The 24,119-nt window shown below is 39.8% G+C and overlaps 1 long non-coding RNA gene across 1 annotated transcript in view; it reads left to right on the forward strand.

Annotated features, from left to right (window-relative positions):
* LOC109396324 (uncharacterized) overlaps positions 1-23,836 on the forward strand; it is a 28,081-nt gene extending 4,245 nt beyond the window's left edge. Inside the window, exons 2-5 of the long non-coding RNA XR_002126832.1 lie at positions 16,459-16,573; positions 17,060-17,160; positions 23,388-23,554; positions 23,714-23,836. This is a non-coding gene — a long non-coding RNA (uncharacterized LOC109396324). The remainder of the gene's footprint in view (positions 1-16,458; positions 16,574-17,059; positions 17,161-23,387; positions 23,555-23,713) is intronic.
* The last annotated feature ends 283 nt before the right edge of the window (positions 23,837-24,119 follow it).

Below are 24,119 nucleotides of genomic sequence, written 5' to 3' on the forward strand. Positions count from 1 at the left end.
ACAGCATGAGCTCACGTTTTCAGACTATAAAGTGTCTCTTTTCACCATTGTTCAGGCGCATATGTTCAGACTTCAGAAGTGCTATTTTTACGAGTCTAATTTTGTAATAACAGTGTATATGTTCAAATACTTTATAAAACTCCATGTCAGTAAATATGTGAGAAAGCAATAGAGATTTTCTTTTACCGGGAAATTATCACATTTTATCTTATTTCTAAAGGTTAATCACCAAAGATAATATATTTAGCCATTTTCTAAATTATTATAAAGAAAATTATACAAATGTTAATTGAAGTATAGGGTTTTTTTTTTTTTTTTTTAAACTGAGCCATCCCGCCACCTGTTGGCAGCTCATGGCTGCTCAGCTCGGGCTGACTCGAACCGCTGTTGCTCAGAGCTCAAACTCTTGAGCGAGCTCTTAACCAACTGAGCCACTCAGCCGGCCCCTATAGGGGAGTTTTTTGCAGAATGAAACGTGGGCTAATCTAGTCATCTATCCTCAGAGTTGGACAAAAATTTTTATCTCTGAAGTGGCAATTCCTTTATTGACAAAATGTTTTCTTAGCTACCAGTTTAATCTACATGGCTAATACTACTTTTGTTAATACTACTACTTTTGTCATTATCAGCAATATGCACACTTGCATTTCAATCTTATTCTGTACTTTGGAATAAAAGCAGTTTATAAGAGACTTTTTGAGAACTATATGTTTTGAAGATAAATATGTAAGTAACACGATGAGTTTCATCCCTCATTGCCCTCATGTGATATCTCCAACTGTGTTCAAGGTTTTGCTAATGCTAGAAAAATGCTGGTGATATTACCTCTTTTTACTGTTACTGCAGCCCCCTTCCTATTTCATAGATTGAGACGAAGTTTTCCCTCAGTTCTGAAGCTACTTCACTTCAAAGGGCTGGTGGAAATCTCACCATTTCCTGAACATCCAGGGAGCCCCTCCGAGCCTCAGTAGCCCTTTCATTGTGGAAAAGGCCAGGGTTGAATGGCACTCAGATTAAATCTAGAGAGATCTGCGATGACCTAGAAGCCTCACTGGAGGGAGAGGATGTGACAGATGTTGGATGGGGGCCCTGCATTGAATCCATCAGCCCTCACATTTTTCTTTCTCTTCTTCAGAAAGATGTTCCAGATGATATATCTTAATGTGTATTTGCAATACTTTTGGCACAAGGTAATAGCAAGAGAAGCAAATGTGAAGTAAACAGATGAAAAAGAAAGTTACTAATGAAACAAAACTGGAATCAGTTCGGTTTCTAAGGAAGAGACTTCTGAGGTTTAGATACAGAAGAATGGCCAATTAATTTATTTCTAGTATTGTCACACAGTTAGAAAACAAAATAAAATATTATAAGACCCACAATCTGCTTTTTATAGTGGAGTCGTTTAAAGGTTATTTTCTAAGAGTTAATAAATATAATTTGGTAAACTTGGTAATTACATATTTCTGTTGTTATTGGTCTCACTCATTTTCTGATTCTGTCCCATCATTCATTAGTTTATTTCTGAAAATTGTGTGACGTGATTTAGTGCCAGCATGTGTATATGGTGTACCAAATTGTCAGGCAATTGCTAAAGATCTACATGTATCTCAAAGCTGAGCAGAGACACGCATTTTCTGTCATGGACTTTAAGGTAGCCAGGCCCAGCCTTACCTCCATGGTAGCTTTTGCTCTGTTGGAAGCCATAGCAGTAGGAACCAAATTCATTCATCAGAAGCTCTGTATATGGATTATTCAACTTACTGAACTTAAACCTGATTTATAGCTGGTCCAGCCTACTGCAAAACTCAAACATTTGCTGCTGTTGTCTTTATAGTGTCCATCCTTTCCTCTCTCTGAACCTGTGTTTAAGTCATTCCTCTTCCTTGAAATATCCGAGTCCAGCTCATTGTGAGTCTTACGTTTCTACACATCTTAAGAGCCGAGGCACTGACTAGCTTTGTTCCAGATTATCTTCAAGAATGTGTGTCTAGCAAACAGCCTAGGATGGCAGAGGTGGTGTCTCCAGGAACAAGCACAAGTTTCTGTAACATAATGCACTGCCTCTGCGAGGATCTCATAGTTCTCTCTGTATCACTCTATGAAAATTAGAGCTTAAAGGACTGGCAAAAGAAAATTCTGACACGTTTGCTATTCTGGGAGTAATAAACTGTTCTTTGTCTCTGATCCAGGAGGCTTGTGTTTTCTGCCATCACCCATAAAACTCTGGGAGATTAACTTGCTAGCTTGCAAGTAGAATAAAACCGGTGACCCTTCATAGTTCTTGACACAGTTTCCATTCTTCTTCCATATACGAAACTTTCTTGGATCCACTTTGCTGTACATATTAAATATCATAAGTCAGTATTTCCCAATCTTTCCCTGAAAATAAAGCTCCCCTAGGGTATATGTTGAATATCAGACTAGTAGGCCTCTCCTAGAAAATCTTATTCATAGGTTTAAATTGGGACATGGAGATCCGTTTATTTTTATAAACAGTGCTTCAAATAATTATCTATGGGAAGATACTGTATCTAAACCATATAGCAACACTCAAGGTAAATAGTAAGCACTCAATAAATGACAGCTCTTGTTAAGGTCTTAATAAAGTCTTCAATAAACACTAATACCCCTCACATCCAAAAACAGTTGAAAAATTCTCAAAAGGGAGCAAAATAAAACTTTTATCAATGACAAAGATCAGATCAGCAAACACAGCTTTGGTCTATTGTCCAGGTAGACCTGCCAATTAAATCCTAAAATGAGTTATATTTATCCATTTGGTTTCAGGCAAAACTGAAGGACAGAGCTACCCATGTATAAGCATCTCCCTCGGGTAAGGTTTAAGGCATAGAGGACTTTGGAAGTTTTTTCATGAGTTTTGATATAGGAAATGAAGACCAACAACAACAAAAAAAGATCAGGTAACAATGAGAATTATAAAATATCTAAAGTAGAAAATCGAGTAATCTGATCACATAGCCAATATTTATTTGTCTTTCACTTTGATAAGGATTTAGGTTTTAAAACGCCCTCTTCAGTCATCATCTTATGACTCAGAGGTTAAAGAAATTTGCTAAAGATCACATGGTCGGTAAGTTGCAGCTAAAATTCAAAGTTCCAATTCTAAAGCCCTGCTACATTGTAGAATACTACTAAGGAGTCATGAATGGTGGTTATGCTGAAAGAGGGAGAGGCAGGGAAAAGAGAAAGTTGCTGCAATAAAGAACATGGGAAAGAACTGAGCATATAGAGAGGTCCAGTGAATAACATGAAAATAAAACAATTCTACAGAAATTTTAATCTTTGTTCATTTTAATGTGTTGAGACCGCAGCGTATCCGGACCCAATGGTATACACTGGAGTAAAACTACAATAAAACCTGTACCTTGTATTAAATGGTTTTATAATTTCGTGGACACAAGCCAATATGATGCTATACTAAACTTGGTCATTATCATCTCAGAACTGCACATTACACAGACACTGGAGACTCCTAAGAATGATCAATTATTCAGACATGGGAGAGAAGAAGTGAGAATCAGGATAAGTTTTTCCAGAAGTAATTATCAGGGATTAGTGAGTCACTCAACGCACAAGATCCTTTTCTAACGCAGAATCGGTCTCTTTTAAAGTTTAATATATATGGTACATTGCAATTATATAAAATCAGAAATGGAGATATAATGAAATTAAATCCATATAAATCACCAAAAACATCTCCTAACATAACATAGTGATTCTATCATTAACATTTGGTATGGGAAAACCAAAAGCCAAAGTTTTTTGTTTATTTGTTTGTTTTATGCACTAGTGCACCTGAAGTGGGGATCATTAAGGAGAAATAGCATTGCCATACATTTGGGCTCTTGCCTGTGGCTTGTTAACACGCTTTCCCAGCAGTACCATGGTAACCTGAATAAACCTTCTCAGGGATTTTGGGTTTTCCACAAGCCACTGGTCATTATCAGACGGATAAAAATCCCTAGGAGTTTTCATTCATTTATTCAACCATCACTGAGCCCTTCCAATGTCCAGGTGTGGAGCTCACTGCTCAGAGAACAGAGCTCAGTTCTAATACGCAATAATCCAGTAAATTAAAGGATAATCAGTCTAGCGAGCAATAATTAAGTGAACGCTAGTATTTGGAAATGTACCTTCCAGGAGATATTAGAGTTCTTACCAACAGATAAATGGGCAAAGTTTACCATGGTTTTAAACTTCTGGATTGAATGTTTAAAAATAGAAAAAGTATGTGAGTACACTCTCCTAGCAATGCAATCTATAATTTGTATTGTCCCTCTTTCTGGAATGATCTTTCCCTCACTCTCCCCATGACTAAATTCTCTTTCAAATTTCAGCTCCGATGCTTCTTCCTCTTCAGAAAGGTTATTATTCTGTTAAAAGAAGCATTTTTTAGCTAAATAAATTACTCTAACATGTCATTCTACTCATTTCCTTCAGAGGATTAATCATAATCTAACGGCATCCATTTGTTTCATTATTTATTACTTGTCTACATCACTGGAATATAAGCTATCAGGGCAGAAGGCTCCTTTATCTTCTTCACAGCTATATGCCCACCACTTAGAACTTCACATGCAAGAGTAACTTATTACATAATTTATTGAATAAGCTAGTCTGGGTCTCAGCGTTTCCACCAATATGTCAGCTGGTGGTTACATCACTTAGGATTCATTCAGCTGCTAAAAATTGAAACCCAAAAGCCAGTAGCTTAGTCACAAAACTGCATTATTTTACACCAAGCAGTTTAGAGGAAAGGACGTACCAGAGTACACTTGGCAGCTCAACACCATCATTAATAAGCCAGGCTCACTTCATCTTTTGGCTTTGTTATACTCAAGAGGTTGGCTCTTCCACAGGCCAGCTCATCTCGTTTGCAAGAAGCTACAGCAGTTCTGGGTTATCATTTGCACACATGAAAACATGCAGAGGAAAAAATGAGATTGTCACTTACCTTGTGATTTCTATAATCCAAGAACACACTTTTCTGGACAACACTTAGAAAATGTCGCCTCAAAGCCCATTCTTCAAAATTCTGTTGCACATGCACAAATAAACCAATCACAAGGAAAACAGGACCGTGATGATTTGTTCACAGCAATAGTTTTCAAATTTTTCAACTGTGATCCTCAGTAAAAATATGTTTTTACATTGAGGCTCAGTATGTAGTTAAACATAATAGTTTTGTTTTGTTTTTTTAAAGATTTTTTTTATTGGGGAATTGGGGGGATGGGAACAGTGCTGGGGAATTGGGGGAAGGGGAACAGACAAGTTACTGTCGTTTTTTTTGTTCTTCAACCTAGTTGTGGAGGACGTTGCTTCACTGGCCCAAGTTGGCACCATCATTGCGCTCTTCCCGGGAGAGGTAGATCAGTTGCCGGCTTCTGGACAGCCGCACACTGCGGTTTTGGCTTCACACGGTAGCCCATGGCAACCCACTGCCACAGGGACTGCAGCCTATGCTGTCGCTGGCGACTCATGGCAGCCCAGCTCCAGGTTGAGCTGTTGTTCAGCATCTTAGCTGTAGAGGGCAGTGTCACTGGCCCTCATATGTGGGATCCGAACTGGGGCCCTCTGGCGTCCCAAGCCAGTTCTTAACCATTGCGCCACTCAGCCGGCCCTACATAATAGTTTAAAATTTTTTTTCTTGCCCTTAATCTAGTCTATATGAAACACTAATAATTTGTCTTGTATCATTTAAAAATGATAATGTAACTCACTAATTTGATTTTAATATATGTAAATGGTTGTGACCTACAGTTGGATTATCATTGTCTTAGACCAATCAGGGTCTATTTTTAAAATCAGCCTCTGAGTAAAATGATGAAAGACTGGATGCCAAACTAAACTGTGATCAGGGGAAAAGAGAAAAATGGCCTTGGCCTAGGCAAATCACATCTCTTAAAAGTTTACTGAGTTATTTTTAATGTCTACAGATTATTGGAATTTTCGTATTACACTGTTATGATTATCATATGGCATAATTAATATTAACTGCAAGAAAGACTCTAACTACATATAGCTACCAAAGGTAGTATGTCAAGAATCAAAGTAGTTACTAAGTCATATCAAAAGGAAAAGTATGTAAGGATTTGTTTTGTTCATTTTTGTTTATTTGTTTAGAAAATATCACTTATAAATAATGGAAAGTACAACTTAAATATAAGGCCAACCTAAAATTCCAAGTAAGTGGGACCTTCTCAATTTCTTTCAAGGTTATCATAAACCATACCGACTTTCCCAGGGTTTCTCTATAATCCCTCCAGTTGGCTCTCTTACTGATGATGAAGTGCCCTATGATGATGTTTGCTGTCCAAGATATTCTCTCCAGAGTGGTAGAGAGAATGGCCACCTCCTCAGTGTCTCTGAAATATCCGAACTTAAGTCTTATAGACTGTTTTTCTGAACTAAGAAGCTGCTTCTTTCTATACACTCTCTCAATCGTCTCTTTACTTTTACTTCTTGAATATGTACCTCTATTTTTCCTCATGGTATTTTTAATCCCATTATTTCTAAATTGACAATCAACATTTTAATTCTAATACAGCATCGTCTCATCTATCTGTCATGGCACGGAATCATAGTGTGCTGCAAAACTGGAATTTCCAGATAACTGAATGTGACTACTCCAAGCCCCCACACTTGATTTAATTTTAATTATTTCTATGAAACATATCCTAAACTGTATTATAAAACTACTTTCTTAAGAGTATGCATAGAGGGTCGAAACTTTTGATGATGATTCAAATGGTTTTGAAGGAGATCATTTATTTCTCTATACTTTAACACAGAGAAGACTTTAGATGTATCCTACCCCCAAAAAAACAAAAAAATAAACGAACAAAAGTAAACTAAGAAAATAAAAATGAATGCAGCACTAAGTACAAAAAAGTGGCTCAGGGGGGAGGGAAATAGAACCAAGGACGAAAAAGCTACAGAGGGAAATTTAAAGATTGTCACTGTCACCAAGGAGACCTAGGATTTCTAATTTCTAATACTCTAATGATTCCCAACCTCCCGCAAACCATATGTGTATGTCTCTATATAGACATGTGTGTTGTGTGTAATATGTGTAATGTTCTGGTACAGTTGTTTTCCTGTAAGGATATAAACTATGCTGTAAAATGGGTAAACTGAGGCATGTCATACCTAAATCATAATGTTGTGGAGCCAGTGGCAGATCTGAAATTCAAAGAAGTGTCCTGCATTCAAAGCCACTATCCGTGACCTTGTATTCCCTTTGAATCAGGCCTAAGAGTAGTTTGGACACCAAGGAAAACACCCTCTCTGTCCATGTGATAACTGGGGCAGGGACAAGCCAGGCTCACCTTGAGAGGAATGTGACTCTGCAGCAGGCCTTCGGGGTCACTCAGAACAACTATTTTTGTTATTCTGATGGCCTTTCCTCCCTGGCCTTGGCCCAGGGCATGTTGGGCTCTTTCATTGGCCATGCTCACAGAACCACCTGTTCACCTTAATACTAAAGCCACAGCTGCTTTGTGGGATCCTCCACAGCCAACCTCAGGCTTCATAAGGCATCATTTTGTTTCCCCCTCTCTCTCTTCCACATAAGGCTACAGAAGACATCACTGTGTCACCTCTGCTTTTGAGAGAAGTAAAGCTTGATGAGCTATGTAGCAATTCTATGAGAGCTCAAGGAAGCAACGGGCCAGACAGTCAGAGATGGGTTGCCCAATTTTCCAAAAAGGAAAAACAGGAATTTATTTCAGGAAAGTTGGCCCTAAGGGGACAAGGAGACATGACAGTCTCTCTTCTGACAAGACGTAAAGAAAATGGAAAGCTCAAATAGCTGGTGCTACAGAATGAGAGTAATAGACACAATTGAATGTAGGCAGATATTAAAACAAATATTTGAGATAATGTTAAATAATATAATAATATGAACAAGAAGAAACAAATATAAGATTCATCAGTGCATGGTGCCAAAGTTCCATCAGACTGCATGAAAGAGGGGATAGCATCCTTGATATATTTTCAGGGTCAGAATTGCAAATCCTCAAATTACAAAATTTTTCTGTATCACAATGTATCTTGTATCCAGTATAATTAAAAAAAAAAAAGCATGACTTTGAATCCTGACTTTACCACTAGTCAGCTATTTGGCCTTTGGCAAATCATTTACTATTCTTGGTGCTTCAGTATCATTGCCACAAAATGGGGAAGGGAAGCATTCTCAGATGTGAGGCAGGAGGTCCCTTCCAGCTCTGAAATTCTTTGATATGTATGTAACCCATCAGGGCTTCGCCACTCCACAATTATACCTGAGGTCATATTTACACTAACATTGCAGTCACACATGCTACCTAGCCCTTGCCTAGGCATAGAGGCCCCCTGCATTCGTATCACTTCCTCAAAAGTCAGCCCCAGCTATTTCTGAGTAAGATGGTGTAGCAAGTGCTGGTGGGGCTCCCCACCAGATCCGGGGTCCCCCCAAGTCCTTTCCATCATTTCTGCATGCCTTCCCCTAGCTTCTGAGGCCTTGCTCCTAAGAACTCGCACCTGCAGCTTTCTTCAGAGGACTGTCCTTGACCTACCTGAGCTGTTTTGCCAGGAGGCCCCTGACAATGGCTGATGTGACAAATGAGCAAGGGAGTCTCAGAGCCCAGTTCCCCAGCCTCAGATCAGCACAAATCCTGAGGCACAGGAGCACTCTGTGAGGTCTATTGCCTGTGATCTCCTCCTTGCTTCTCCTATACCCTGGAGTGTTTCCCATGTGCTTAGGAGGAAGCCTCCTCCTGGCTGTCATTGGGGCATCCACTGCATGCCAGCTGGATGTGCCTTGCCAGGATGTGTCTGGAGGTGACATCACCGGGCACACTGCTCCCTGGCCAGGGATGTTGTGTCCCAGAGCATCCCCAAACTGCAAATATGCAAGATGCCAAGATGCTCTGTCTCCTTTTCAGCTCTCTTTGTACCAGTTGAATCACGGTGTGTTCTTGTCAGAAGTGAGGAGGTGGGTTTCTCTCCAACCGTGTTGCACTTTATACCTACATCCCAGAGCTGAGCTGCTCTGTGTTCTATAAAGCCTCTTGGCAGTCAGGACCTTCCTCTGTACTGTCATTCTCGGTGGTCAAGCCTCGTCACTGACATGAGGCAGATAAAAGAAGCATCATCCGAGTTTCTCCATTTTCCCATCTCTGTCCCCCTGCAAGTCAAGTGTTACAGTAGATTCCCTAGAGAGCACTGGCACCATGTTCGACCTAAATTCTTGTGCTGACATCTGAAATCATGTGCAAGATACAGGTAGATCAGAATCCAAATCTAGCACTTCGTCATCTCTCTAAGGCTCTCTCATGTCCAAGCCAATCAACTTAATAAAATTCATTCTCCCTACACAGTGAGTGGCAGAATTGTTTCATTCATAAAACAGCTACTTTAAAAAAAATCCACTAATAAGATGTGATTAGTAACTAATTTGTTTTCACAGATTTTAGCTAAAATTCCCATCCAGGATTATTGTTCCCTTTTTTTATTATCCTCTCTTGAAGAATCCTTGAAGTAAAAATGTGGGTTAATTTTTAGATTGTTTACTTAATAATCACCCACAAATTTGTCACTGCATCACCCCAGGAGAAAGGAGATTTTAATTAATCTGGTGGTAAAATCATACCATTGGTCTTGTTTGTTCTGGGCTTCTTCAGGCCAATTTGAGTCAAAAAGAAGATATATGGGGCAGTGGAGCAAAATTGAGCTCAAGAACAGCATCATTCACACACAACATGCATAGAAGACATGATTTAAGTCATCATATTTGACCCTCCATTTAAATAGGCCACCCGACATGGGGATAAGAGAATCATCATATTCACCTCAAGCTCCTATGTGCAATCCATCCATCACATAAGATTAGCTTCCTTATTTAAGTCAATAACATCTTATCAGTTGTTTCCTCTCATCTGTCGTTTTGTCTTCCTATATCTAAAATAATTACATGTGTCTGTCAAAATTTATTAACTAAGCAGTGGAATAGAAAATATAATTTTTATTTCTAGTATTTCCATTGACTCCTGAGTGAACCTGATTAGACATTTCATCAGTAGGATCCAATCACATTTTTTATGCTCCATCCTGCATGGGACCTGTTTTCGGGTATTCTGATGAAAGAAGGCTTCCAAGAAAGACATGGTTTCTGTTTTAATCAAGTTTATAATCTAAGAAAGCAACATGGAGACAGAACGAGACTTGTTCAAACACATTGTTCAAACACTCTTTTAAAAACACATTCTTCATCTGGCTTTTATAAAATTTCCCTTTGGTAATAACTTTTAAGGAAGACTTTTAAGGAGGTGAAAAAAATTGGCAAGAACAAAATTAAATCAAAATGCCCCAAATAATATGAACAAAGTCACTTTAGGGAAGTAGTTCTTAAACTTTTAACGGGTCATCAATTCCAATATATATATATATATATGTGTGTGTGTGTGTGTGTGTGTGTGTGTGTGTGTGTGTGTGTGTGTGTAAAGATTGAAATTTTGTAGGAATTGTTAAGGAATTGAAAACCTCTGAAGCTCCTTTGAACCCCAAGTTAAGATCCTCAGTTTTAGTATTTTGCAGAAATGGTTTAAGAAATGTCCAATGTTGCTAAAAAAGAGCAATATTTACCCAAACTCTCTCTTCCCTTCCCCCTTCTCCTTTTCTCTATCTCTCTCCCTACACAAACTCTCTCTCTCTCTCTCTCTCTCTCTCTCTCTCTCTCTCTCTCTCTCTCTCTCTCTCTCTCTCTTCCTCTCCTTCTCCTTTTGTTCTTCTGTGAATCAGTTCAAAATACTAAACCACCCACATTCTCCTATACTTAACAGGACTTTTTTGTGGCAAGAAAATTGAGATAAAACCAAGAACTTCACAAAGCTGTTCCTTTTTCCTCTCCCTCCTGATGATGGGATGAGAAACATCTCCAACTCTAATGCATGTCATGTGATCGTCTCTCTTTGCCTTGCCGTAGAGGCCACACCTACCTAGAAGAACCGGTGCATTGCCCTGAAAGATAAATGCATTCAATTTTGGCCTTTAGACACTTAGATTTTAGTCTTTAGACATTGCTGAAGATGTGGACACTCTCCATGCAGGCTACATCTCATTTCATACAGTTTTTTTTTAAAGCTGTGCTCCTGTACCCCTGTATTATTTAGAGAAACGCTAAGCTACTAAAACACAAAACTGCAAACCCGAACGTTTTAGTGGCTTTAAAAGTTCATTTTGTGTGCAGAACAGATATTCTGCTCATAATAATTGAGAACAAATGTTTTTGTTCTCCATGAGCAAGTCAGCCCTGCTCTTCACACTCATCCAGGAAGCCAGCCTGGCAGAGAGGGTGGAGACGGCACATCTGTGTCCCCCAGGGTCTGGAAGTGCCTGCCCATTGCTCCCACACATGTTCCAGAGTGAGAACTAGTCACACAGCCCTGCATCCCTGGGAAGGGGAGGAGGTGGAGCTGAAAAATGTACTCTCTGGTGTGGCAGCTGCTCCCAGCAACATCCCTGCTGCTCTAGAGGAGATGATCATGAATTGGGGGGGGGGGGGGGGCGGGAGGAGGGGGCACCAACCTTAGTAATGTTTTTGGATAAGCACAGAGTCTCTCACCCTGCTTGAGAATCACTGATGTGCACCATCCAGGTGGATACTAGTTATTACTGCTGTGAAGAAAAAGTTCCCAAAACTTAGTGGATTAAAACAATGAACACTTCTTATCTCATGGTTTCTGCGGTAGGGTGATGGAGCACGCCTTCACTGGGTGCCTGTGTAGGTATCAGCATGGGCTGCACGGAGGGCTCATTTCCAAGCTCTCTCTCCCGGAGGACACACTTCTTCACTGGCAGCTGGTTGGTGGCAGACGTGGGCTCCTTGCCACCTGATCCTCTCCACAGGGCCGCTCATAATGTTGCAACTGCTCCCTCCATAGCATGGCAGCAAGAGAATGAGAAAGGAACCTTAGGACAGGAGTCACAGTCTTTTTGTGGCCTGACCTTGGCAGTTTCATCCCTGTACTTCTGCCAGTTTTAATTCATGTGGAGCAAGTCACAGGTTCAACCCCTATTCGAGGGGAGAGACATACCCAAGTGTGCGGGTGACAGGAGGTGGGGTCATCAGGAGTCATCTCCAAGGTTGCCAACCACAGGTGTGAACAGAGAAGGGGAGGTGAGGCCAGGTGGGTTTCCTTCCTGTCTCCTTATCTAAGTCTTAGCATTTGCAAATACATAGACAAACATCTCTGCGCTTGCTGTTGTAGCAGATGTGTAAGAAGATGGCTATACATCTAATTTTTGTTCCAAAACAGAGCACAGAAAGAGAACACCTAGGAGGCAGCAGGGGTTCAGGGCGGCCAGTTACAAAGCCCACGCAAAACAGAGGCTCTTATGCAGCATGTGGTCTGGGTTGGGGCTCCTTGTCACTCCCCTGAGATCACAGTTTCGTGGGATTTATTATTATTATTATTATTATTATTATTATTATTATTATTATTGTTTAATGTAGAGAATGAAACCTTCAAGTTCCAATAATTGGTCTCAGGCATGAGTAAACTAGTAAAATATTTATATTTAGGGCCGGCCAAGTGGCACATTGGTTAAGAGCTGGCTTGGGATGCCAGAGGGCCCTGGTTCGGATCCCACATATGAGGGCCAGTGACACTGCCCTCCACAGCTAAGATGCTGAACAACAGCTCGACCTGGAGCTGGGCTGCCGTGAGTCGCCGGCGATGGCGTAGGCTGCAGCCCCTGTGGCAGTGGGTTGCCATGGTCTATAGTGTGTAGCCAGCAGCCGCAGTGAGCGGCCGTCCAGAAGCTGGCGACTGATCTGCCTCACCTGGGAAGAGTGCAATGATGGTGCCAATTTGGGCCAGTGGAGCAACATCCTCCGCAACTAGACTGAAGAACAAAACGACAGGAACTTGTCTGTTCCCCTTCCCCAACTCCCCAATAAAAATCTTTAAAAAAAAAATTTATATTTAACATTAATAGGCCCATTAGAGAGCTGTGTTTTTTTAACTTACTAAATGTTAACAATTGACATATGCACATTTTTAAAAACATGAACCATCATTTCTTCTAAAGTCTTTATATATTAAATTTAAAAAATTCTGTTTTTATTGTGATAAAATAAACATAACATAAAATTCGCCATTTTGATCATTTTTAAGTATGCAGCTCTGTGGCATTAAGTAATTCACATTGTTGTGCAACTATTACTATCATCCATTTCCAAAACTTTTTCATCTTCCTCAATTGAAACTGTACCCATCGCTGATTTTTTTTTTTCAGCTAAGCCATCCTGCCACCTGTTGGCAGCTCAACGGCTGCTCAGCTCGGGCCAGGCATCGAACCGCTGTTGCTCAGAGCTCAAACACTTGAGCTAGCTCTTAACCAACTGAGCCACTTGGCCAGCCCTTCATCGCTGATTTTTTACAATCAGCCCTCAACACTTACTGTAATGTTCCACTCCTTCCTTAGAAATCTTTTCTTTTAATTTATTTTTTTCAATAAGACTTCTTTTTACCATGGTTTTAAGTTCACAGAAAAATTGAGGGGAAGGTAAAGAGATTCCCCATATACTGGCAGCCCCCACACATGCATAGCTGCCCTCATTATTAACATCATGAACCAGACATTTGATACAATCAATGAACCTACGTTGATGCAACATAATGACCCAAAGGCCATAGCTGACATTTTCGTTCACTCTTGGTGTTGTACATTCTATGAGATTGGACAAGCATATAATGATGTGTGACCACCATTATGGTTTATACAAAAGGATTTGCACTCTCCTAAAAATCCTCTGTTCTCTGCCTGTTCATTTATCTTTTCTGCTCTCATCCCCTGGCAACTCCTGATCTTTTTACTGTGTCCAGAATGCCATGTAGCTGGAATCATACAGTCTATAGCCCTTTCAGAGTGGCTTTTTCCCTCATATTAATATGCATTTAAGTGTCCTCTGTGTCTTTTCGTGGCTTGGTAGCTCATGGTTTTCCTCACTGAATAATATTCCATTGTCTGGATGTGCCACTGTTTATTTATCCACTCACCTACTAAAGGACTTCTTGGTTGCTTCCAAGTTTGGGCAACTAATAATAAATATCCATGTTTTGTGTGGACATAGGTTTTCAGCTCATTTGGGTAAATACCAAGAAGCACAGTTGCTGGATCACGTGGTTACAGTATGTTTAGTTGTTTAAGAAAATGCCAAAAACTGTCTTCCATTTTATATTCCCACCAGCAGCCAGTGAGAACTCCTGTTCCCCACACCCTCACCAGCATTTCACGTTGTCAGTATTTTAGACTTTGGTCATTCTGATAGGTGTGGAGTAGTGTCTCATTATTATTTTAATTCTCATTTCCCTGATGACATATATGTGGAGCATCTTTTCATATATTTATTTACCATCTGTATGTCTTGTTTGGTTAGGGTCTCTTAAGGTCTTTTGCCAATTTTTTATCAGGTTTTTAGTTTTCTTGTTGAGTTTTAATAGTTCTTTGAATATTTTTGATAACAGCTCTTCATTAGACATGCCTTTTGCAAATATTTTTCCTGAGTCTGTAGCTTGTCTTCTCATTCTCTTGAGATTGTCTTTCGTAGCGCAGAGATTTTAATTTTAAGGAAGTCCAACTTTACGACTATTTCTTTCATGGATCACGCCTTTGGTGTTGTATCTAAAAAGTCATTGTCATTCCCAAGGTCATCTGGGTTTTCTCCTGTGCTGTCTTCTAGGAGTTGTATAGTTTTATATTTCAAATGTGGGTCTGCAGTCCATTTGGAGTCTTTAGGAAGGATTTAAAGTCTGTGTGTAGGTTCTTTTTCTTTTTTCTTTTCTTTTCTTTATTTTTTTTTCTTTTTTCTTTTTTTTTATTGCATGTGGATGTCTTGTCCTTCCAGCACCATTTGTTGTTTAGAAATCTTTTTTTTTTTTAAGATTTTATTGGGGAATTGGGGGAGGGGAACAGCATTGGGGAATTGAAGAAGGGGAACAGACAAGTTGCTGTCCTATTGTTCGTCAGTCTAGTTGTGGAGGATGTTGCTTCACTGGCCCATGTTGGTATTATCATTGCGCTCTTCCCGGGCAAGGCAGATCAGTCGCCAGCATCTGGACGGCCGCTCATGACGGCTCTTGGCAGCTCATGCTGGCTGCTGGCCACACACAGTAGCTTATGGCAGCCCACTGCAGCAAGGGCTGCAGCCTATGCCATCTCCAGAGACTCACAGCAGCCCAGCTCCAGGTTGAGCTGTTGTTCAGCATCTTAGCTGTAAAGGGCAGTGTCAATGGCCCTTATGTGGGATCCAAACTGGGGCTCTGCTGCTCAGAGCTGGTGTCCCAAGCCAGCTCTTAACCAACGCACCACTTGGCCGGCCCTAGAAATCTTTTTAAGTTTGATTCTTCTCCTAATTTATACCCTTTGACTCTCAGTCTAAAAAGTAACCATTTATTCTTCAAAGTCACCCAGAAATTAGAGATTTATTCAGTCTTATCTGAGAAGGTAAGATGGCTTATCTCCTTGACCCTTTGCAACTCCTCCAATCTGTATCTGGGTTGTTTTAATGACACCTGCAGGTTTCACTTATCTTAGCCTGTGGGACCTTATTAAGTCTCTAAGAATAATAACTAACAAGAACCTTAGTGTTTAACTGGGTCACACTATATTCATCTCCTTTATAGCTGATCTAGGTCTTTCTTTTCATCCTGATTGTAGTAAATAGACTCTTACTTTATTGTCTGTGGTCATCTATCAGGGTTCTTGCAGCATCATTTTCTAGAACAAAATGTCTACCTGTTGCTCTGGTTCTCAGCTCAACTTCCTGGTTGCCCTTTCCAGATTTTTCAGGAATTACAGGACTGTGCACCTTAGCCATGGACACATGCCTATCTAGATCCTTACTGCTTGCCCTCTCTTATCTTCTTTATTACCTTGTACCTGGATCTTTCATGATCACCCATCTTGTCCAAATAGGGATGACTTAGCTCTGGGTCCTGGTCATCATCGTTTTTCTATTGTGCTGAAACCCAAACTTACATTCTCTTAATTTCTTTAAGTGGCTTTTATATTCTTCTTGGACACTGAGACTATTTTGAGTTTATACAATACTCAAGATTACTGAATGTCTCCAGAAGAAAGAAAAACAAAGAATCCATTCACCATGTCCCCAAATCAGTTGGTTTTGCCCAATTTTGAGTCATGTGTCTAAATCCTAATTCTACATGTCCAACAGAGAATTGTTATTTTTCAACTGAATCTATTCTACTTCTTCTAGAGTAATAAGTTGTATCCGGGTGCACAGCTGGCTCAGGTGTACTCAGGAAGTTAGGTGTAGCCATGTTACTAAGTTCTCATCAGTGGAGTCTGAGCAGAAGTGAAATGTGCAAGTTCTTCCTCATTTTCTTAGAAAGTGCTTGTTCTAGAATTGCTCCTCACTTTTCTTTCTACTAGCTGAAAGTGAGAATGAGAAGGCACCCTTGGAAGCTACAAACTGAAGATGTCAGAGCTGCCCTACTGTCCAGGCCACATCTGGTAACCAAAAGTCCTTCCTGCCATGTGCCATTAGGTGACACAAAACAAACTTCTATTTTGTAGAACCATTGCCTTTTGGGTCTCTTTGTTTCATCAATTCAAACCTTAACTCTAATGAGTATAACATAATTAATAAAAATCCTATATTGGTCATTTAAAAAAACAGGTCCAATTTTTTTCTTATTCTTCTATAGGTTTAAATACCTGTTTAAAGACCAAATGTACTTAAATAGGAAATAATGAAAATTTCATGCATGCTGCAAAACAGTCACATTTTAATTTTGCTACTTGCTTCACTTAGCCATTTCTTTCTTGGGAGGTGGGTTGGGGAAGAGGGGAGACCTTAGGTGACATTTATGCTTCATAAGTTGGGCAAATAATGGGGGTCAGTCAATTTGATTTTTCCAAATATAATAATCATTGACTATCTCTCAACTGGCAAGACTGATTATATGCTGACCTGAGAATCAAATAATTTGTTCAAGAAATTTGATTGACCCTATTGTTGTCTCATGGGCAGATACTGCATCTGTAATACTCACAAAAGGTGCTTACATACTTCAGGCAGCAAGTAATGGGCAAAACTGAATAAACAAGAAGAAAAGGAAACAAATGTCTAAGGTATGTATAATCTGGGGCAATACCATTTTAAAAATTGAACAATTTTTGGAAAATGATGTTCATAGAAATATATATTTTATATTAATGGTTCCCAAACTATTTAGGGACACAGGCTACCCTGGGAAGGTAATAGAACTTTGGACCCTTTCCTGGAAAAATCCACAAACATAATTAATTGTGTATAATGTGAGATGGTTTACAAACACCCCCCAGCTCAGGCACATCCACAGATCAGAGTTTAAGGACATACTTTTCATATAGGAAAAATCAAGGAATACATACCTTTCTTCTATTCAATAATAACTATATCAAATCAGCATTTATTGTACACTAATTTGTCAGAAAAGCTGGGCCCAATGCCGAGAGACCTTAAAAGAATACATATGAGTAGGTCCCTGTCACTGAGTAGTTCCGTGGAGATACACACCTGATAACTGATATAATGAAATGTGATACAATGGATATGTGAGTACCATGTAGAGAAGACAAAATATTTAGATCTCCATCTGAAGGAGCTAGAGCAGGAGTCGGTAAACTTTTGAGACGGAAGAGTCAATCCTGTCCCTCACAACAATTTAAAAATTACTCGAGAGCCATAAAGCAAAGGAAATCACCATTATGTGAATAATATCCTTTAAAAATGTTATAAATGAAACTACGATAGCTTTATTTTCATTTTCGATTTTACTTCAGAGCCACACGTGCGTCCCCAAAGAGCCGCATGTGGCTCGTGAGCCGCAGTTTGCCGACCCCTGAGCTGGAGCAAAGTTTCCTTTTGACTTGGGTAATACTTGAGGGAGACCTGAATAAACAGAGACCAGATCTGTGGAAACAGTATTTCCAAATCTGGATGAGTACATGGGAGCAACAATTGTCATTATGGGACACGTTAGGTTTCATACTATTCTAATAGACATTTGATCCTCACAACAGGCAAAAGGCATGGGATAGAAATTGCTCTCATTTCCATGGCAGGCTCAATGCCAGTGTCTTCTTTTCATTGCCCAGCAAGCAGGGCCAGATTCAATCAGGTGTCTGCTACACTCTAGGCCACCATATTCTCCTAACCGTGAAACCACACATTACCTTAGATCTATACTCAGACAACGTATTGGAGGACAGTAAGGGGTATGTTCATTGTAACTGTTCATACGGATTCAAATAAGAAAGTATATGGACCAGGCATTTCAATGTACAATAACCCAGAGAAATACATATCACTTCCCAAATTTTATAGGTGAGGCACAGAGTATTTAAATCAGTGGCTCAAAGCCACACAGAAATAGAAGTCCTGCATGTGAAAACCAGCCTCTGACCCCCAGTGTACTGAATCTCTGCTACATCCACTGTCCCCCTGTACCTGGGGGACCAGATGCCATCTGGGGTTCAGAACCTTTATGACTAGTGCAAGAACAGAAATGGCTGCACAAGATGCAGACCAGAATTTGGATCCAGGTCTATATTGTGCTACACAAACCCAGACACAGTCATCTGACCAATCTAAGGAGGCAGCAAACTTCCCATCCCTATCCTTCCCCAGAAAATAGAAATGGAAATAAGCAGTGTGACATGAGGTAATGTTCATCTTCGCTGGTTAAATAAAAATGGATATCGAATATCAGATGAATTATAACAAGTTACAAGATCTAAGTTCAAAAAATCAGTTCCCAGTAATAAAATGAAATATTTAAAAGTCTGCACAAAAATTTTCTGCATAAACTTATAATCACTCTGCCTAAGGTCTCTATAATACAAGGCCAGACAATTAAGTTCACGAACTTGTTGCAATGATGTTGCTAACCTTTCTTTGATATCAGAGGGATTATTCATTATGAATCTGTACCAATTGGACAAATAGTTAACCAAGTTTACTATTTGGAAGTGCTGAAAAGGCTTTGTGAAAAAGTTAGACGACCTGAACTTTTTGCCAACAATTCACGGCTCTTGCATCACAACAATGCACCAGCTCACACGGCACTGTCTGTGAGGGAGTTTTTAGCCAGTAAACAAATAACTGCATTGGAACACCCTCCCTACTCACCTGATCTGGCCCCCAATGACTTCTTTCTTTACCCGAAGATAAACAAAATATTGAAAGGAAGACATTTTGATGACATTCAGGACATCAAGGGTAATACGATGACAGCTCTGATGACCATTCCAGAAAGAGTTCCAAAACTGCTTTGAAGGGAAGACTAGATGCTGGCATCAGTGCACGGTTTTGAAGGTGACCGTAGTGATATTCACCAATGAGGTATGTCACACTTATTCTAGGATGAATTTGTGAACTTAATTGTCTGACCTCATATATACATATAACATGTGGGAAATACAGTCAAGTTCTATAAAAAAGATATTCTGGACAAATAAAGAATGAATGATGAAGTATAAAATATAAGAGACACAATTCTGAAATTTGCACTGTCATACCTACTGAGGTGTTCCTTCTGTCAGTGTACAGTTTCAGAAGTTATCATGGAAATGATACAGATTTCTGTTTATTAAACCAACTGCTTCATGATGAATACTTTCAGATTTTCCACTCATTTAACTCACAGTTTGGGTTTTAGGCCAAACACAGCTATGCCCACACTGTTAAATGTACATAAATACTTGCAGCAAAGAAGCAAAGATCAGTTGATCCCGTTATCTTCCATGGCAGCCTGGCATCATTCTGGTACACACAGAAACATACATTTCAAAAGCTCACAGCACATGGCACATTTCCCCTTTGATTCGGGTTTCTTGTTTGTTACCACATGAATATGCCTCTCATATATTTTTAGTACAGTGCATTGTCTGAGACTGATCAGATGTTCACAGATTGTGGGGAGCCTGTGAAAGACTTTCCACTGTACTTGCAATTGGGCAAAACCGCGTCTGCTACCTGGTCCTCATGCAGAGTAAACTGCGATGTGGGGGCAGATGGTATGATCTAGCGGGAGAGAGACTCAGTCTGCAGAATCAAGAGAGCTTTGCTCTAGCAGGGGATGAAAGAGGAACGAACAAGTCCACCCAGCGTGAAAATAAGATGAAAATGTAAAAGAATGTCAGTGTTGAAAGTCACTCCTTTGGATTTTGCCAAGATCTGAGCACCAAGTGAGAATGTGAACATTCCAAGAAAGGCGAGAGCTGCAGGTTCTCCACATGGGGAGTGGGGCCTGACTGTTCAAACCACAGGGGTGTGATACAGGGTGTAATACATAATACTTTGCATGAGATAATTGGACAAACATAGTACTCAAGGACATTCTGCACTAGAGAATGAAAAGATGGAATGTTTTCACTGGAGGATGTTTGTCAACTTATAAACGACACTTCACTAGTTTTATATTCATGATGTTCTGATTTGCATGCAATCACTCAGATTGGTCTTCTTATTTTGAATTAGAAAAATCAAAGCAGGTTTCTCCTCACAGTCTAATCTTAACTATGGGTCAGCACCTTCCATGGGGTGAGACGAGGTTAGTCAAACTGGATTTTATTTACCTTCCCCCTACAAACTGCTACCCTTGTGCACTTTCTCCAAGATATTTACTTATTTTTTTAGCTATAATGCACATGCATATGCTTCTAAAACAGGCATACTGATTGGATTTTTAAAACACAAACACATCCACCTGGTAGAAACTAGTCCATTTCCAAGCAAGTCTCTGATATATTGATGTCTTTTCCCATCCGCCCAATTATATGCCCAGGTCACTCACAACAAAATATGGGTCATGGGCCAAGGCAGTCTGTCAATGGATGCAAAACAAATCAACAAGGGGAAAAAGACAAGTTTGCTTTGGTTATAAGGCATTATAAGTGAATGTGTACTGCTGAAACAATTTACACTTAATTAAATGTTGCTTCCTACAATCTCTGATGGCATGTATTACATTACACTTGGCAACAGAAGGCTGTTACAATTTCAGACTTGGCCAGTGGGCTGAGGCTCCTAAAGCAGGCCTGGCACGGTGAAAGCAACTCCAGGAGCTGCGGGAACAAGTCACCTTCTAGAAGGATCTGTAGTGGATGCTGACGTCATCCATGAACCCCCCAAAGCTCTCATATAATGGCTTATATACAACAGGCATTCAATAAAAATACACATTTAGACGACAGTCAACAAGGTCCTCAGCAGAGAACAATGAACACGTTAAGATGAAACACATTTGGGGCTGCAGGGTATCATTAGCTTCCACTCTTCTATTCAGGCAAAAAGAACAGCAGAGAGTTTGAAGAGCTGTTAACCATCTATTATTTGATATGCATCCTGCTTTGTTGGATGGTCTGGTGATGTGGAAATGACCCAAAGAGGTAGTGTGAAGAGTAGAAGAGCCCAGAGAAAGAGGCGAGGCCCTATGTGCCTGAGTTCTTTGCTTAGCTGTCCAGTGCTGCAGTTGTCTACATCCGTGCACCTCGATTCCTTCATCAGTGAGGAACGGCATGTTTTGTATTGCAGAGATGCTCTGAGGATGCATGTTCGCACAATATTTTGCTACTTCCTGAACCGATTGACCTTATAAAGAATGCTCATCTGGATTAATTATAATAACGAATGCCCATTGTAAACAGCAGAAAAGCGTACAGTAGATAATAAAATTCATCCTGGATCTTATCATCTAGAAGTAATTGATGTTTGCAGTTCACATGCCTAACCTAGGACTGGTAACCAGAATATACTTAAAAGCAAAATCAAAACACTAAATGTCATTGGAAATCAGGAAAATTTACATGTAAACCGCAATGAGATCCATGCATCCACTAAAATGAAAAACCAGACGCCGTTCCATGTTGGTAAGGATGTGTGGCAACTGCAACTTTCATATGCTGTGGGCAGCAGTAAAATGCTACAATTTTAGAAAAATCTCTCTTACTTTCTTTAAAAAAGTAGGCAAACACCTCACTTATAAACTACTGATTCTAAAGAAACATATGTCCAACCAAACTCTCACACAATCATTCATTACACCTTTTTTCACAATAACTCAAAAAAGGAAAGAGCCTATGTGCCCAGCAATGGGAGAATAGAAAAGCTATGCTATATTTCTATAGCAGGATTCCACTCAGCGATAAAAGAAGGCATTGCTGATATGTAGACATTAACGGGGATGAATTTGGATGAACCTCAAAAACTGTCATACTGAGTGAAAGGAACTTTTCCTACTTTTATTTTTTGTAGACCCTGTAACAGGTTGCAATCAAAGATAGGAACCAAATATGAAGGTCGATTTTAAAACTTTTGTGATTCTTTTAAGATGTGTAGTATTTTATTTATTTTATTATTATTATTTTTTAGCTGAGTCATCCTGCTACCTGTTGGCAGCTCAGCTTGGGCTGGGAATCGAACCAGCAACCCTGTTGCTCAGAGGTTGCACTCTTGAGGGTGCTCTTAACCAACCAAGCCACTCAGCTGGCCCAATATTTTGATTTTTTAAATTAATAAACTATATATATTTTAGAGCATTTCAGATTCACAGCAAAACTGAGCCAAAGTACAGAAATCTCATACACCCCTCTGCTTTCTGCAAGCACAGTCTCCCCCACCATCAACATCCCAGAGCAGACCGGGACATTTGTTATAACTGATGAACTAATACTGACATACCCTGATCACCAGAGTCTTTCATTGACATTAGTGTTCACTGTTGGTGTTGTACATTCTATGAATTTTGACAAATGTGTAACGACATGTATTCACCATTGTAGCATTGCACAGAATAATTTCACTATCCTAAAAACCCTTAGTGCTTTGCCTGTTTATCCTTTCTTCCAACCCACTCCTGGCAATCACGGGTCTTTTTATTGCTCCATAGCTCGGCCTTTCCCAGAATGTCATATAGATGGAAACATACATCAGGTGGGCTTTTCACATTGGTTTCTTTCACTGAGTACTACGCATTTAAGTTTCCTCCATGTCTTCTCAGGCTTGATGGCTCATTTCTTTTTAATGCTAAATAATATTTCATTGTCTGGATGTGTCACTGTTTATTTATCCACTCATCTACTGAAGGTTTCAGGGAGATTTGGTCTGTGAGTACCAGCTACTCTTTCTAGTAATATGTTCTGGGATAGGCCCTTGTCTATCTCTCCATTTTATCTATGAAGAGAGGAAAGGATGTGGGCAGAGAAACACAGGGCCCACAAAACCACGTTAACTGTTACACAAGCCCTCCACTCAGAGATTGATGAGCTTTTCAACTATTTTAAATAAGCAGTTTGAGAAGATGCTTTCTGTTTAGTTTACAAACCCAGGCTGGGTCTTTGGAGAAAGAAAACTGAGGAGGAGGATGGATAAGGGCAGCAGCCTGCCGTGCCCTTCCTCGACTGCAGCCCTACTGCTCACAGCACCAGTGGCCTTCCCAGCAAACGGACAGATGGCAATTACAGCAAGGTGATGCCCTGAAAGGTAACAGCAGAACCGCAAAGCTTTTCTCCACCTGATTTTCCCTGATCTGCCTTCCATCACCCTGTATCTCGGCTGCAAATACACCAAGGCCCGACCCACACAGACACTGTTTTTTGGTGGTCTTCATTCTCAATATGTTTTTTTCTTAATTTTTGTTAGCTTCCCTTACCCGGACCTTCCATGAACTTCTACAGGATGGATTCAGGAGCATACAACCCATCCAAGTTCACCACTGTGACAGGTGCTAGAAGCTTCTATGATCGCATTCTGTGTCTTGTTATATAGAGTAATGTTTTCTGTTTGTTTATTTTACTTCTAACTGCTTTTTAAAATTAAAAGTATTTGTCCAAATTGTCATAAATAAATAATTCCAGGATTTATTAAATTCAGTATTTCTCTTTTTAAAAAATGTGTATTTATTTTTACTTTTATCTTGTCAGTTTTCTTTGTCATCTTTAAGAATTTAGGAGGATTTGTAGGTTACAGGATTAATATACATTTTTTTTATTATTCTCTATGGGTAGTTCAATTTATGTAGAATTTGACACAATGAATTTTTCTCTGA

This window comes from Hipposideros armiger, unplaced genomic scaffold (assembly GCF_001890085.2).
Source record: "Hipposideros armiger isolate ML-2016 unplaced genomic scaffold, ASM189008v1 scaffold_514, whole genome shotgun sequence".
In the NCBI taxonomy this organism is placed as follows: Eukaryota; Metazoa; Chordata; class Mammalia; order Chiroptera; family Hipposideridae; genus Hipposideros; species Hipposideros armiger.